General features: G+C 46.9%; 1 protein-coding gene across 1 annotated transcript in view; it reads left to right on the plus strand.

Annotated features, from left to right (window-relative positions):
• Nucleotides 1-12520: 12520 nt before the first annotated feature.
• Nucleotides 12521-16714, plus strand: part of RP1L1 (RP1 like 1) — a 54697-nt gene continuing 50503 nt past the window's right edge. Inside the window, exon 1 of the mRNA XM_055579689.1 lies at nt 12521-12818. The gene's annotated coding sequence lies outside the window, so the exon portion shown is untranslated. The remainder of the gene's footprint in view (nt 12819-16714) is intronic.

The raw sequence follows: 16714 nt of genomic DNA on the forward strand, positions 1-16714 counted from the left end.
GGCCCCTGCATCCAGTTGCTAGGAGACCTAACCAGGACTGCCTTGGAGCTTTAGGAATGCTGGGCTGAGGATGCCTGCTTTGTGAGGTCATGAAGACCCACTTGGAAGTGGCTCTCCCAGCTTCCCTCCTCTGGTCCCTCTTCTCCAGCGGGCTCTGGGCCCCCATACCTGCTCAGCGACCTGGAGCCCTTTCTATTTCTAGCCCCGCTCCTTGAAAGTTGTTCTCCTTCAGGCAGTGAGCCTTCTCAGGCTTTCCTGTACACAAACACATGGTCCCTCAGGTGCTACATCTTTCTAGCCCAAGCTCAATTTTTCTCTTTCCTTCCATAGTCGGGGATTTTTCTCCATGGAGAAGCTGGCTTCCATATGCCATCCTCACCAACTCCTCGTCCCGCCAGGATCTGGTTTCTACCCACTTCTGCACTGGCCAGTGGAATTGTGACTTCCGGTTTTGTGCAACCCAGTTTTGTCTTGGGTACAGAAAACAGCTCCATAGGGGTGTCCCTGTGCAGTGCCCAAACACCCGACATGTGGAGACCCGTGGAGATCCAGTCTCTTACCTGGTTAGCCTCGCCTCGCTCTCCTGGAAGCCCAGCTGGTGACCCACGCAGGTTGAGTCCTGCTCCCCACTCTCCCCGCCTCCCTGCCTGTAAGCCCTGACTCCATGCACAGGAACGTCCTGGGGAAAGCCTGGGATGTTGTGGGGAGTTGGTGGTTGAGCCCTTGGGTCCTGGGGCCACCCCCACTCGTACCTGCCCAGTTCCCTTGGCTCTTTGGCGGGTGAGAGGGGGTCCTGGCCAGACATGAGCGCTCCCAAAGGTCCCAACCACACAGAGCCAACATCCCCTTTGGCCATATGACTCCACCTCCCTTGACCTTGTGGGCAACTCAGGATCTCTTATTATTTTATGTGAGTTATATTGTCCCCTCTCTCTGCACACACAGATACACATGCACTTAAAAATTAACCATGTCATAAATATTCAGGCAATTGTCTATGAGTATACAGATAGATGGAAAGATAATTGATAGATAATATGAAATAACAATAAAAATTAAACATTTAAAAAAAATTTTAAATAGGGTCATACTGCCCATGCTTTAAAAATTCTATTCTTTATAATTTTTACTGATACACAATTTCAAAATACAATTAAACGTTTACATCAGAGGAAAAAAAAAAATGGACTACATCAGTTTCTTGCTTCAAAACCTTCCATGGTTGTTCGTGGAGCAGCCCCCTTATAGAAGACTACATGGGACTTACAAGGCCCTCTGTGATTTGAGCCATTCCTTCTGCTCCAGCCCCTTTCTCTCCCCCTTCCAGAACTTTACATGTACTGCTTCTCTTCCTGGAAGCTCTTCTAACCTCTCTCTGCCTTCATCCTTCTGGTGCCTCAGGTCTCAGCTTAATCATCTCTTTTCCAGGAAAACCTTTCCGGGTCCGTGTAACAGGGTCCATAGCCCTGAATGCATCATCGGCAGCACTTCACACTTTGTAAGTGTTCACTTAACCCTTTTGATGATTTGTTTTGATGCCTGTTTCCTCTAGGTTGTGAGACGCGAGGGCATTTCCTCTTATTGATGACTTTTACTCACCACTTAACATGCTGCGGTATGCTCCACTGTATGTTGAATGCCCCTGACTGTCTTTATCATGACCCTATGATGTGGCATTTCACCTTAAAAAAAATATATTTATCTATTTGGCTGCACTGGGTCTTAGCTGTGGCCTGTAACTCTTAGATGCAGAATGTGGGATCTAGTTCCCTGACCAGGGGTTGAACCCAGGCCCCTGGCATTGGGAGTGTGCAGTCTTAGCCACTGGACCACCAGGGAAGTTGTTGAGTGGCTGTGGCTATCTTTATCATGACCCTATGATGTGACATTTCACCTTTCTACTGAATGGATGCCTCCCCGTCCAGCCTACTTCTCCCTTGAGGGTGTGGACAATGTCTTCTTCACCCCTGGGGCCCTGGGGCCTAGTAGACAGCCTGGATGGTGGCTGGCACTCAGTAAATTTTTGCTAGGTGAATAATTGGAAGCATCATAAAGTGATATCGATTGAATGAAAACAGGCTACGGACAGAGTCTACCTAGGCACTTGACTCATTTTGCCCATACCCAGGAGGCTTCCCTTGTGGCTCAAAAGGTTAAGAATCTGCCTGCAATGTGGGAGACCCGAGTTCAATCCCTGAGTCAGGAAGATCCCCTGGAGAAAGGCATAGCAACCCACTCCAGTATTCTTGCCTGGAGAATCCCATGGACAGAAGAAACTGGCAGACTACAGTTCATTAGGTCACAATGAATCAGACAGGAATGAGTGACTAGCACTTTCAGGGTTCTTTTATTAAAATGGACATCCTTGAATCCTGCTTGAGATCCAAACAAAAGCCACATAGTCTGGCTTTGAACTTATTAACCTTTAAGGTATCTTTTTTATTTACCATTTGTGGAATGAATATATCTCAGCTTACTTATCCTAAAGGCCTGTTTAGTCATAGAAACAAAACAAAAATCTCACAAAATTACCAAACATTGCTAAAGAGTGTTTTTAGTTAGTAAATAATGGAAGTTATATTCCAGGAGTTTTAAATACATTATCTCTTTCAATCTTTACAATTCCATGAGATAGATATAATGATTATCATTCCTGTTTGACATATGAGGAGACTGAGTCCTAGCGTGATTATGTATCTTGCATAAGATCACAAAACTACTGCTGGAACCTTGGTCTTAACAACTGGCCATAATGGGGCTTCCCTGGTGGTCCAGTGGGTAAGACTCTGTGCTTCCACTGCAGAGGGCACTGGCTGGATCCCTGGTAGGGGAACTGAGATCCATGTACAGTGCAGCCCCAAAAAGAAAACCACAGTTGGCCATACTAAATACTACTGCAGACTTCAAGAGTCTTCTAGATAAGTTCAGAACATTCAGGCTTCATAGACTCTAGTTAATGCTCAAGTAGTACTGACTTTACTGCTTGCTTCAGTCTACAATATACATAATCACCACCAAGAGATTTTTGACTGTCCTTAAATGATTCAGGGCAGATTTGGCCATTATTATTTCTTTTTATCCTCTATCAGCATCATCAACCTTGGTTTTATTTTTCTGTTTTTTATTTTACCGTCACCGTTAGACTCTCAGAACTTACTCATCATACAGCTTAAAGTCTGAACCCTTTTACCAACCTCTTCCTGTCTCCCCCACTCCCCAGCCCCTGGTAACACTTCCTATTCTCTGTTTCTATGAATTTGACTTTCTTTTTAGGGTCCACATATAAGTAGATTCCATGCAGTGTTTGTCTTTCTCTGGCTGTCTTATCTCACTTAGCATAATGCCCGTAAGTTCTGTCTGTGTAGCCATAAATGGCAGGATTTTCTTCTTCCCAATGGCTGAATAATATTTCATTGTGTGTACATACCACTGATGGACACTTAGTTTGTTTCCGTATCTTGGCAGTTGTGAAAAACACTGCAGTGAACATAGGGGTATAGGTACCTCTTCAAAATCCTGTTTTCATTTCCTCTGGGTACAGACCCAGAAGCGGGATTGCTGGATCATACGGTAGTTCTATTTCTTAATTTTTTGAGGAACCTCCATACTCCATAACGTTGATTCTCATCAACATCATTTTTATCATCTTAGTCATCAGAATTGAACCCCTACTAAGACATGAGTTTGGATGCAAAACATATATACAAGAGTACGTGCTCAGTTCAGTTCAGTTCAGTCACCCAGTCATGTCTTTGCAACCCCACAGATTGCAGCATGCCAGGCTTCGCTGTCCATCACCAACTCCTGGAGCTTGCTCGAACTTATGTCCATTGAGTCGGTGATGCTATCCAATCATCTCATCCTCTGTCGCCTCCTTCTCTTCCTGCCTTCAATCATTCCCAGCATCAGGGTCTTTACCAAGGAGTCAGTTCTTCACATCAGGTGGCCAAATTATTGGAGTTTCAGCTTTAGCATCAGTCCTTCCAGTGAATATTCAGGACTGATTTCCTTTAGGATTGACTGGTTTGATGATCTTGCAGTCCAGGGGTGCCGGGGTCCAGCCCCAGCTGATCCAGGGTATTCGAAGGAGAGATGGCGTAGGCGAGGGTCAGGGAACAACTGCTTAATTAAATGTTAATTAAGGATATAAAGAGTAATAGAATGAGGATAGCTCAGTAGGAAAATTCAGTGGAGAAAAGAGGCTGAGTAGCTTGGTTTACGCGGGAGACCAATAAAACTTCAAGACAAGAAGCTTGCACCACTTACGTAGGCCACAGGCGTCCTTCCGTTCTCCAGAAGGAGAGGAGACACTGAGGCCTCCCCGGTCGGATCTTAGAAGCCCAGGCATAATTAGTAAGCATGGTGGGTTCCGTGCTCCAGATGGAGACTCAGCCAGAGTGAGAGAGAGAGAGACATGAGGAGACCAGTATTTCGAGAAACTGATCCCAATTCTTTATTTTCCATGGTCTACTTTTATACACTGAGATGTTATGCAAAAGTCACGCGGGGTCAGCAGTCCTGACTTTTATCAAAGTCAGGTGCTTCATACAAATGTATACAGAGGTCTTAGGAGTGTTACATCATCTTCTGGCCAGGGGGCCTGCTGACAATTTACGACCCTCTCCTTGTGACAGTGGTCAGTCAACCAAGACACTTATTTCTCCAGGGGTGATTATTCTTAAAACAGACGCCACCCAAATAAAGTTACATTCCTATAGGGTGAGGGTGTAGTGGGTTTTAGTTAAGGAAAGAATTTACTTAGCCTAAGGTCTAATGTGATTTATATCAAAGGTTAATACTTATTTCTTTTATATATTCATTAATGTGTGTAAGGGCAGGGGATATGGAGACTTAGCAACAAACATTGGCTCAACAAATGAAAAAACCCTTCACCAATACAATTTCTAATCAGCCCATTATACTTATACTAATAGCTTTCTAGCTTTTCTAAGGAACCTGTTTTTAGAAGGTTTAAAGCATTTCGTGCCTCTCACGGTTGGGAGGCTGTGAGCAATCACATGTGGCCGGACAAGCCTGTCAGGCAGACTAGAGAACCTTCAGAGGAGTTTGTAGGTTGAAACATTCCTATCACACCCAGGAATTATTATTAACTGGAGCTCTAGGTTAACTCCTTCTCCGAAACAGGTGGTGGGGGACAGCCCCCCGTAAAGTCAGAGGTGTAGGTAAGAGCACAAAGTAGTAAAGTAGGCAGGCTCTGGTTATGGGGGTAGATGCCCGAGGATTTCCAGGGGGACTCCTGAGGCTCGATCCCGCCTTTGCGTATGTCGAGCCTCCTTCCTCATGACCTTTGCCATGGGCGGAGTGCCTCACGCCGGCCCCCAACACAGGGGACTCTCAAGAGTCTTCTGCGACACCATAGTTCAAAAACATCAATTCTTTGGTGCTCAGCTTTCTTTATGGTCCAATTCTCACATCCATATGTGACTAGTGGAAAAGCCATAGTTTGACTAGATGGACCTTTGTTGGCAAAGTAATATTTCTGCTTTTCAATATGATGTCTAGGTTGGTCATAGCTTTTCTTCCAAGGAGCAAGTGTCTTTTAATTTCATGGCTGCAGTCACCATCCGCAGTGATTCTGGAGCCCAAGAAAATAAAGTCTGTCATTGTTTCCCCATCTATTAGCCATGAAGTGATGGGACTGGATGCTATCATCTTCATTTTTTGAATGTTGAGTTTTAAGCCAGCTTTTTCACTCTGCTCTTTCACTTTCATCAAAAGGCTCTTTAGTTCCTCTCTGCTTTCTGCCATAAGGGTGGTGTTATCTGCATATCTGAGGTTATTGATATTTCTCCTGGAAATCTTGATTCCAGCTTGTGCTTCATTCAGCCCAGAAGTTTGCATGATGTACTTTGGATATAAGTTAAATAAGCAGGGTGACAATATACAGCCTTGATGTACTCCTTTCCCAATTTGGAACCAGTCTATTGTTCCATGTCCGGTTCTAACTGTTGTTTCTTGACCTGCATACAGGTTTCTCAGGGTCAGATAAGGTGGTCTGGTATTCCCATCTCTTTCAGAATTTTCCACAGTTTGTTGTGATCTACACAGTCAAAGGCTTTGGCATAGTCAATAAAGCAGAAATAGATGTTTTTCTGGAACTCTCTTGCTTTTTCCATGATCCAGTGGATGTTGGCAATTTGATCTCTGATTCCTCTGCCTTTTCTAAATTCAGCTTGAACATCTGGAATTTCTCAGGTCATGTACTGTTGAACCCTCACTTGGAGAATTTTAAACATTACTTTGCTAGCATGTGAGATGAGTGCAATTGATTGTGTGGTAGTTTGGAAATTCTTTGGCATTGCCTTTCTTTGGGAATGGAATGAAACTGACCTTTTCCAGTCCTGTGGCCACTGCTGAGTTTTCCAAATTTGCTGGCATATTGAGTGCAGCACTTTCAAAGCATTATCTTTCAGGATTTGAAATAGCTCAACTGGAATTCCATCACCTCCACTAGCTTTGTTTGTAGTAATGCTTCCTAAGGACCACTTGACTTCACCTCCAGGATGTCTGGCTCTAGGTGAGTGATCACACCATCGTGGTTATCTGAGTCATGAAGATCTTTTTTGCATAGTTCTTCTCTGTGTTCTTTCCACCTCTTCTTAATATCTTCTGCTTCTGTTAGGTTCATACAGTTTCTGTCCTTTATCGAGCCCATCTTTGCATGAAATGTTTCCTTGGTATCTCTAATTTTCTTAAAGAGATCTCTAGTCTTTCCCATTCTATTGTTTTCCACTATTTCTTTGCATTGATCACTTAGGAGGCTTTCTTATCTCTCCTTGCTATTCTTTGGAACTCTGCATTCAGATGGGTGTATCTTTCCTTTTCTCCTTTGTCTTTAGCTTCTCTTCTTTTCTCAGCTATTTGTAAGGCCTCTTCAGACAACCATTCTGCCTTTTTGCATTTCTTTTTCTTGGGGATGGTCTTGATCACCACGTCCTATACAATGTCATGAACCTGTGTCAATATTTCTTCAGGCACTCTCTCAATCAGATCTAATCTCTTAAATCTATTTCTCACTTCCACTGTATAATCGTAAGGGATTTGATTTAGGTCATATGTGAATGGTCTAATGGTTTTTTCTACTTTCTTCTATTTATGTATGAATTTTGCAATAAGGAGTTCACGATCTGAGCCACAATCAGCTTCTGGTCTTGATTTGCTGACTGTATAGTGCTTCTCCATCTTCTGCTGCAGAGAATAAAATCAATCTGATTTCGGTGTTGACCATCTGGTGAGGTCCATGTGTAGTGTCGTCTCTTGTGTTGTTGGAAGAGGGTGTTTGCTATGACTAGTGCATTCTCTTGGCAAAACTCTGTTAGCCCTTGCCCTGCTTCATTTTGTACTCCAAGGCCAAACTTGCCTGTTACCACAGGTATCTCTTGAGTTCCTATTTTTGCATTTTAGTGCCCTATGATGAAAAGGACATCTTTTTTTTTTTTTTTTTTTTTTTTGGTGTTAGTTCTAGAAGGTCTTGTAGGTCATCACAGAACTGTTCAGTTTCAGCTTCTTCGGCATTAGTTGTTGGGACATAGACTTGGATTATTGTGATATTGAATGGTTTGCCTTGGAAATGGACAGAGACCATTCTGTCGTTTTTGAGATTGCACCCAAGTACTGCATTTTGGACTCTTTTGTTGACTGTGATGGCTACTCCTTTTCTTCTACAGGATTCCTGCCCACAGTAGTAAATACAATGGTCATCTGAGTTAAATTCACTCATTTTCGTCCATTTTGGTTCATTGATTCCCAAAATGTCGATGTTCACTTTTGCCATCTCTTGTTTGACCACTTCCAATTTACCTTGATTCATGGAGCTAACACTCCAGGTTCCTATGCAATATTGTTCTTTACAGCATCCGACTTTACTCGCATCACCAGTCACAGTCACAACTGGGTATTGTTTCGCTTTGGCTCCATCTCTTCATTCTTTCTGGAGTTATTTCTGCACTCTTCTCTAGTAGCATATTGGGCACCTGCCTATCTGGGGCGTTCATCTTTCAGTGTCATATGTTTTTGCCTTTTCATACTGTTCATGGGGTTCTTAAGGCAAGAATACTGAAGTGGCTTGCCATTCCTTTCTCCAAGCAACCACATTTTGTCAGAACTCTCCACCATGTGGCCCTACATGGCATGGCTCATTGGGTCCTGCATTGAATGTGGATTCTTTAGCAGCTGAGCCACCAGGGAAACCTGTTTATCTATTTAGCTATCATTTAATCAAATTATCCATCAATCATATATCAATCTATTAAATACCTACCATCTGTCTGTCTATCTCCTACCTATCCCTCTATTATCTATCTTCTTGGTTCTGTTCCTCTGAAGACTCCTGACTGATAACACTGCCGTAAAGGGACTTACATGGCATACAGAGCTTTCTGTTCACATATATGTTGTTGCTGTTTGTTTTTAAGTCACTCAGTCGTGTCTGACTTTGTGACCCTTTGGACTGTAGCTCACTAGGGTCCTCTGTCCATGAGATTTCCCAGGCAAGAATACTGGAGTGGGTCAACATTTCTTCCTCTACAGAATCTTTCTGATCCGGAGATAGAACCCACATCTCCTGCTTGACAGGTGGATTCTTTATCACTCGCCAATACAGGAGATGTGGGTTTAATCCCTGGGTCTGGAAGATCCCTTGGAGAAGGAAATGGCAATCCACTCCAGTATATTCTTGCCTGGGATAAACCCATAGGCAGAGGAGCCTGGCAGGCTACAGTCCCTGGGGTCGCAAGAGTTGGACACAATTTAGTGACTCAACAACAGCAGCAACTGGGTCTCGCAACATCTGCGGTCATGTTGCAAGCACATGGGTGGGAATCCCATCCTGGGGCCCCTGGTGATACAGCTGAGGTCTGCTGCACCAGCCACTGACCACTGACCTCAGGAGTTTTTGTGATGTGAGAGGAAAAACCACCCACATCTTGGTTAAGCCACTGTTACTTGGGCTTTAGAGTTACAGATAGCTATATTCAGTCTCTCAGTGTATGGAGACTGATTTCTGAGCTCTAGTTGGGTCAAGCCAGGTCATAAGATAGACCAGGCCGAGAAACGTTCTTGTTCACAGAAGTAAAGTGATTTGCCAGAACCAGGAAGTGGGGGTGTTTTGGTTGCCGGATATGTCCCCTGGTCACCAAAGTGAGCTGCACGTCCAACTTCCTGGCAGGGCCCTGAGAAAGGGACAGTCTTGGGAGACTTTTCCAGGGCTGGGGAGGGTGGGAAGTCTGCTCATTAATAGAAAAGGAGCCCCATGGAGGGCAAATCATGCTGATGAGACAGGAGTCTACCCTACTGTGGACACTTCTCCAAAGGCAGATGTAAGCCTTGGGAGTATGCAGCCCTTCGACAGATGGGAACCCTTGGTTTCCCAGGGAAGGACCCCGAAGGGATGGGCAGATACACAGATGACAAAGGTCATTTTTAAGACACCTCAGCCTGTTAATAAACCTCTGTATGATTCTAAGTTTGGTTCATTCATTTACTCAAAGACTGAATGGAACACAGAAGAGCCACCAGTCTGCTAAAAGTGTGAGATGCAGACACAGCCTCCAAAGTCTGCTCTAATGCGGCTCCTGCCTCCCTCTCCCATCCTGTCTGCGCTCACTCTCCTTTACTGTATTTGCACTGCTGGACTCTCTAGGCCTTGATCACGTCTTCTCAGCGATTTTATATTTTTCTTGCCCCTGTCCTGGGGGGTGGGGGGCAGCTCATCTCCCAGGTGCCTGTTTGGCCAGCTCACTTCACTCTGGCCTTAACCACAGATCACAGCCCCAGAGATGCACCCTTTGACCCCGCCTTTAAAAGGCCCACCCCCCTGCTCTCTCTAGCCTCTGTACTGTGCTGTGCTTAATTACTCAGTTGTGTCTAACTCTTTGTGACACCATGGACTGTAGCCCTCCAGGCTCTTCTGTCCATGGGGATTCTCCAGGCAAGAATACTGGAGAGGGTTGCCATGCCCTCTTCCAGGGCATCTTTCCAACCAAGGAATCGAACCCAGGTCTCCCACATTGTGGGCTGATTCTTTACCACCCGAACCACCAGGGAAGCCCATGAATACTGGAGTGGGTAGCCTATCCCTTCCCCAGGGGATCTTCCCAACCCAGGAATTGAACCAGGGTCTCCTGAATTGCAGGCAAATTTTTTACCAGCTGAACCACCAGGGAAGCCCTTTTAGCCTCTGGTCCTGCTTTATTTTCCTTCCCAGCACTTATAACCACCTAACACGTATGGATTTACTCTGCTTTCTCCCACAAGAACGTAACCTCCATGACGGCAGGGTCTTTGCTCTATTAGGACCCAGTGCCTAGAACAGGGTCTGTTGTGTGGTGGACACTCCATGCATATTTGTTGGAGGAATGGAGTCAGGCCTTACCGCAGATGCTTCCTGTCTTGGGCAAGAGTGGATCAAGAGAGTGGCTGAAGCCATGCCCGAGGGCACTAGACTGGTACAGAGAGTTCTCAAGCTAGGAGGGTGTGACGGAATCGGGGAGGGTGGCTATAGTTGCCTAAGGGTGAAGAATGGAGGTGGCGGGAGAGGAAGAGCCAGAGCAAGACGGCCGGGCCGAGATTCCCCCCACAGGTCGAAGCTTCCAGAGTCGAGCCTGAAATGAGGGCCGAGTCCTGGGCAGTGAGCTGGTGATGTGGGGTGCAGACGCAGGGGGTTGAGTCAAGGGAATGTGAGGCCGGGTTGTGGGCTGGGCGCCACACACATCCCAGTCTCACGGGATGGTGGCAGGACTGGAGCGGGAGCGAGGATCTCCATCACAGGTGCCCAAGGGGGGACTTCCCTAGTGGTCCAGGGCTAAGACTCCGTGCTCCCAGTGCAGGGGGCCAGGGTTTGATCCCTGGTTAGGGGATTAGATGCCACATGCCACAATGAAAAAAAAATTTTTTTTCCCTCATACCGCAACTAAGACCTGCACAGCCAAATAAATAGATACATAATTTTATTTCTTTCTTTCTTTCTTTTTTTTTTTTTTTAATAAAATGTGCCTAAGGGGACTGAGAAAGAGAGTGCACAAGTCTGGACAGGCTAGGTGGTGAACTCCCCAAAGGGACAAGGGACTTTGCACCAAAGTGAGAAATGTGGTCTGGAGGCTGCAGTTTTGTTGAAGACCAGTCGGTCCCTCGGAAGGCACGGGGTCGGGGGTAACATGGGGGTCCCCTCGAGGATATCAGGAGGGCGTGGCTACAGTTCAGCGAGGAAGTGGAGGGCTCATGCCACAAAAGAGTGGACAATGCAGGCGAGCTGACCTCAGAGCGCACCGTGCTTGGGGCCCAGCATGCTCAGGCTTGGAAGTTTCTACAGATGGCTCATCAACCTGATCGATTTCCAGTGAGGAAAACGTCATGCTTCAGATCACATGGTTATCCCTGCCTGCAGGCAACCCCGGACCACCTAAACACAGTATTTTAAGAAAGAATCAATTTCTGCCCTCAGAGTGTATTTGAGAATGCTAGGCTTCCCCCAAACTGCTGCCAACATAAACCCCAAATGACCAATTTACTCTAAAATAGTAAGAATAGTCCTCCCAGGAAACTGGTTACTCAGTGTTGGTAGAGAAAACAGCTGATGGATGGGTCAACTTGTTAGCTGGTTCTTTCAGGGCTCCGTGTGCATTAAGTCCCCACATCTGAACGAGTTCTGTTGTAAGAGCATGTTCGTAAATCCAGTTTGTTTGTAGATCCAACAACATTTACCACTGAACCACCTGGGAAACCCCAACCCGTGCCTGTATTCTTGCTTGGAAAATCCCACGGACAGAGGAGCCTGGTGGGTTGCAGTCCGAGGGGTTGCAAAAGAGTTGGACACAACTTAGTGACTAAACAAGAACAAACAAAACCCAGCCACAGTAGCCTAGGTGCCCATTAACACAGTCGGCTGTGTAGTACTGTACTGTCATAGGTTTATGACACTTTTCATACAAATGATACATTAAAAAACAAACACAAAAAATAAACATTTTTAATCTTACAGTATAGTACCTTGAAAAGCTCGGTAATACTTTCAGCAGGCATACAGGGGCTGGCATCGAGAGAACGGCCAAGAAGAGTTACTGACTGGAGGAAGGAGAGGAGGTGGGAGATGGTAGAGCTGAAGGGTCATCAGCCATATGAGACGGAGGGCAAGCTGTGCTTTCACTCATGCCTGACACTGACACGCTTTGAAAGCTCTCAACTTGAAGGTTCATACGTAGGGGACTCAATGTACCTAATTCCTGTCTCGTGTATGGCAACCAGCCAGCTACCTCATCCCCCAGTGTCCCCCACTCAGGACTGGTGTTCCCTGGGGTGGGTGTCCTGTGCCCTTTGCCAGCACAGGCTGCTTGTGGCCCATGCAGGCAACTGGAATCGGGGCCGAGGAGAGCCCCTTTTAGCTCTGGTGTACTTGGTGGGCTCCCCTACAAGCCTGTGTTTAACTGTCTTGAAGTGTGTACCCTTGGGCAGAGGGCCAGGAACAGTCTGTGTAGCCTGCTAAGCTAATTACTCTCTCTGCAGATGGTGTCCCCCTAATCCTCCTGCGTTTGTCGTAATCCAGCTCTGTTCTGGGGAGAGATGCTGGGTGTCTGGCCCCAGTGCAAATGGGCAGAGGAGACCAGGTACCTGCTCTCTGGGGCTGGGACTCTGGGCTCTGGAGACAAGGAGAGCGGCCGTGGGTACGCCAGCCCTGCGACCCCAGGAGGCTGAACCACGGCAGATAGAGAGGCGTGACTTCCCTCCGCTGGATGTTACCCCCACTCCAGGGGGCTCAGAGGACTCAGGGGAGCTGGCCTGCCCTTGTGCTCTCTCAGAGGATGGTGAGTCCATATCACGGGGTCGGTCAGCCCATCGGCAGAGTATCTGGGGCCTGGGCAACAGCCAACAGGGAGGTGCTTGTGCCCAAGACTGCGGGACAGACGTCCTGAGCAAGATGCTCACATGATAGAAGGCCGGGTCTCTTCCCCTACTGGCCAGGCTGTGTGCTAGGAGGTCATGTTGCAGCACGGCATTGCTGAGACGCAGGTTCCTGCTCGTTGACGTACAGGTTGTTACTATCAGAGCCTGGACCTGGAGAGGGAACAAGACAGTCACTAGAGCCAGAGAGGGAGAAATCTCTCCTGAGGACTCTCCTTGGGTTCCTGGAGGAGGGAGACTGCCCCCCTCTATACTGCAGGGGAGCAGAACCCCCGTGTTGGGGGTTGAGCACATTTGTTTTTCGGAGGACCCAGAGCCAGGGCAACAGAAAGAATGGCAAGGAGTGGGTTGGGGTCCCTAGGCATTGCCTCTTTGCATTTTCTGACTTTAAGGCTAGCATCACTGAGCCTGTTTCTACAGAAAAGGAAAGGGTGGCGCTGAAGGATTAAGTTACAGAAAGGCCACCAAGCCCAGCCCATATCTGCCTGTGAGCTCTTTCCTCCTTGTTCTTCTCACGTTCATGCTCATCCCTGGGTGGGGCAAGTGCCATCCTCCTGTCCCAGGTTTGCCTACAGAGAGACCAAGGCCAGGGGACCAGGGTGATTGGCAGAAGGCGTTCAAGCAGTGAGGACCAAGCCCAGTGCGACTGCCCCTAAGTGTGTCTGCACCCTGGCCTGCATCCTCTTCATGCCCCCGCTGATGGCTCCTTCTATGGAGGAGGAATCTGCTCCGCAGTCATGGGAAAGGGCAGAAGCCTTTGCCTCCTGGCGGTGTGACTGTGGAGGAGGCCCTGGGCGGGCATTTGGTCCTTCCTTCAGCCAAAAGAAACACGTAGACAGTGCGAACATCCCCGCTTGGGGTAGCCTCCAGAGAAGTATAACCTAAGTTGTTCCCTGTGCCCCCTCTAAGATTCGTCAGCATCATCACAGATTCTTATCAGTTGCGGTGACCTGGGAAGGGCCTTGGCTAACCTTGGGGAAACAGAAGAGCTGGTTGCCATTTTTAACACCTAGGAGCTCAAATGCATGTCTACGTATGTGTGTGTGGGGTGGGGGGACGGGGTGTGCAAGCCTGCACGTGTGTGTATGTATGTGCAGGGGTGTCCTTGTGTTTGTGCATATGCGCATGTGCAGGCGGGGGAGACCTGGCACTGGGGAGATACGGTTGCTACCAGCAGCCACAATGCCCAGCCCTGCTCTGGCTGCTTGTGTGGTGCCCGTGCTGTCTGGGGCCTGGCTCCCAGGTGGGAAGAGGCTTGGTTAGATGTAACCAGCCATCATTTCTTTCCAGCAAGATGGCCTGTACATGCAGTGTTCATCAGCTTCTCAGCTCCAAGTTAAATAACCCTTGTCCCTATAACCTTTCCCTGTAAAGCACATTTTCCAATCCTTTAATCAACTTGGTTATTTTCCTCTGAACTCCCTCCAAGACACCGATGTCATTGGATAAGTATGTCGTATAAATTAGTCAGTAAATCAATCTGTCAACAATATTTCTTGAGCAACCACCCTGTGGCTTGCAGGAGGTGCCGGGCTGATACAAACCAACCACACAGGAACACAAAGAATGTTCACTCCGGCTCAGATCTTGGGTGCATTTGTCTGGCTGCGGCCAGAGGCACCGGGATCATGCTGGGTGGACATTGTTCCTTTTAATGAAGAACCCCCAAAGAGCAAGACCTTCCCTCAGCTTCAGTGTCTGAAAATACTTTAAGAAATCATTGAATGAATCACTGCAAGGCTTACAGAGTGGAGGGCGTGGAAGCAAAGAGGGCTTAAGGCGGTCCTCACTGGGGACCAAGCCAACCTCAAGGTTGCAGATGAGACGTTGGTGCTAGGCTGCTTTGGAAGGTTTTCTCCCAAATGCAGTATGATCAATAGTAAGGTGAAACAGCAAAAAAAAAAAAAAAAAAAATTCAGAATCTGGAGAAAACCAGACCTTTATTTGAATAGTAATTTCACCATTCATTAACTGAGTGAGTCTTGGGTGAGTTATTTAAGCTTTCTGAGCCCCAGGTACTTTAAGCATAACGTGGCAGGATTATACCTACCAGGAAGGATTATTTAGGCTTAGATGACATCACATTTGTAAATGGCTGGTGATCTGCATTTATTATCTCTTCCCCACACCAAATTATGGATCCGTTTCCAAAGAGTGTTCAATTCTTCTGGGTGGATATACTGTTATATTGTTGGCCACCCCACTAGCTGGATTCTCTTTGTCAATTGTATGATGTATATGATGACATTGCCTCTGCTTTTCGATCTGAGACCATTTTCTTCAAGGTTGAAAGACAATCCTCTTTCAACAGTAGAATGTATGCTTCATAATTTTACAGTCTCAGGTCAGTAGCTGCGAACTTAGCTTTTATCTTCTGGTTCGGGATCCAAATTCCTTTTTGAGTTTAACCTCAGTTTTCCGTGCTGGGCTTTCCTGGTAGCTCAGCTGGTAAAAAATCTGCCTGAAATACAGGAGACCTGGGTTTGATCCCTGGATTGGGAAGATCCCCTGGAGAAGGGAATGGGCTACCCACTCCAGTATTCTGGCCTGGAGAATTCCATGGACTGTATAATCCATGGGGTCGCAAAGAGTCGGACACAACTGAATGACTCTCACTTTCACTTTCTGTGCTAGAAAGAGCACTTGGCCTTAACTGAGACCCCCGTCTCACTGAGCAGGGGAGCTTTGGACCAGTCAGCGAAGAGACACCTGCAAGCTGCAGAGCAAACGTTCCTCACGTGTGAGTGTGCATCAGAGTCACCTGGAGGTCTTAGCAAATGTTTCTCACCTGTGAGTGTGCATCAGAGTCACCTGGAGGTCTTAGCAAACGTTTCTCACCTGTGAGTGTGCATCAGAGTCACCTGGAGGTCTTAGCAAACGTTCCTCACCTGTGAGTGTGCATCAGAGTCACCTGGAGGTCTTAGCAAACGTTCCTCACCTGTGAGTGTGCACCAGAGTCACCTGGAGGTCTTAGCAAATGTTCCTCACCTGTGAGTGTGCACCAGAGTCACCTGGAGGTCTTAGCAAACGTTCCTCACCTGTGAGTGTGCACCAGAGTCACCTGGAGGTCTTAGCAAACGTTTCTCACCTGTGAGTGTGCATCAGAGTCACCTGGAGGTCTTAGCAAACGTTTCTCACCTGTGAGTGTGCACCAGAGTCACCTGGAGGTCTTAGCAAACGTTTCTCACCTGTGAGTGTGCACCAGCGTCACCTGGAGGTCTTAGCAGAGATGGCTGGGCTCCACCCTGGAGATTCTGATTCAGTCAGTCTGGGTGGAACCCAATAATTTGCATTTCTAAGATGTTCTCTGGTGATGCTGAGGCTGTCTGTCCTGGGCCTGCACCGTGAGAACCACTGATGCAGGAAGAACAGCCTGGAGCTTAGTGGAGCTCGGCCAAGTGAGCCGACCCTCCGAGCCTGCCTCTTCATCTATAAAATTCCACCTTAGAGATGGGATTTAAAGGTAATAATTAGACAAATGATGATGTGCAAAGCACTTTATAAACTATAGAACACAACATATTTGTTAATGGTTTAATACCCCCCATCAGCTTTAGCTTACTCACCTATAACATGGGGATAATAATAGTAATTTTTGTAAAGATTAAGTGTGATGATCTATATAAAAGCAATTTGTGAAATATAAAGAACTATGGATTCTTGTTCTTATAATTTCCTCATCTGTCGTGTGACAGGGTGGCCTCCAGGCTCACGCTGTGTGCCAGTGCTGGGCGCGCGGCAGTTCACTTCTTTAGGTGTAGATTAATGCAAGTTCGTGTTTGATATCCTGGCTGATGCC

Source organism: Bubalus kerabau, chromosome 4 (genome assembly GCF_029407905.1).
Source record: "Bubalus kerabau isolate K-KA32 ecotype Philippines breed swamp buffalo chromosome 4, PCC_UOA_SB_1v2, whole genome shotgun sequence".
Lineage (NCBI taxonomy): Eukaryota > Metazoa > Chordata > Mammalia > Artiodactyla > Bovidae > Bubalus > Bubalus kerabau.